The sequence below is a fragment of the Sinocyclocheilus grahami genome, unplaced genomic scaffold (genome assembly GCF_001515645.1).
Source record: "Sinocyclocheilus grahami isolate Dianchi unplaced genomic scaffold, SAMN03320097.WGS_v1.1 scaffold61.1, whole genome shotgun sequence".
In the NCBI taxonomy this organism is placed as follows: domain Eukaryota; kingdom Metazoa; phylum Chordata; class Actinopteri; order Cypriniformes; family Cyprinidae; genus Sinocyclocheilus; species Sinocyclocheilus grahami.
Genome location: NW_015505240.1, coordinates 3,754,172 through 3,754,503, shown reverse-complemented (window position 1 = coordinate 3,754,503; position 332 = coordinate 3,754,172). Strand labels below are relative to the sequence as shown.

The following is a 332-nucleotide window of genomic DNA, read 5'->3' as shown; positions in this document are numbered from 1 at the left end:
GCCAAAAATACATTGTATGGGTCAAAATTATCGATTTTTCTTTTATGCCAAAAATCATTAGGATATCAAGTAAAGATCATGTTCCATGAAGATATTTTGTAAATTTTCTACCATAAAAAAATGACTGGTTTTGTGGTCCAGGGTTACATAAACAGCAGGGGTGTCCAACCCTGCTCCTGGAGAGTTACCGTCCTGCAAACTTTAGTTCTAACCCTGCTCCAGCACACCTGTCTGTAATTATCAAGCAACCCTGAACACCTTGATTAGCTGGTTCAGGTGTGTTTGATTGGGGTTAGAGCTGAAATCTGCAGGATGGTAGCTCTCCAGGATCA

At 40.4% G+C, this 332-nt stretch overlaps 1 protein-coding gene across 1 annotated transcript in view; it reads left to right on the top strand.

Annotated features, from left to right (window-relative positions):
* LOC107584654 (electrogenic sodium bicarbonate cotransporter 1-like) overlaps window positions 1-332 on the top strand; it is a 57,713-nt gene that overhangs the window by 22,916 nt on the left and 34,465 nt on the right. The window lies entirely within an intron of this gene.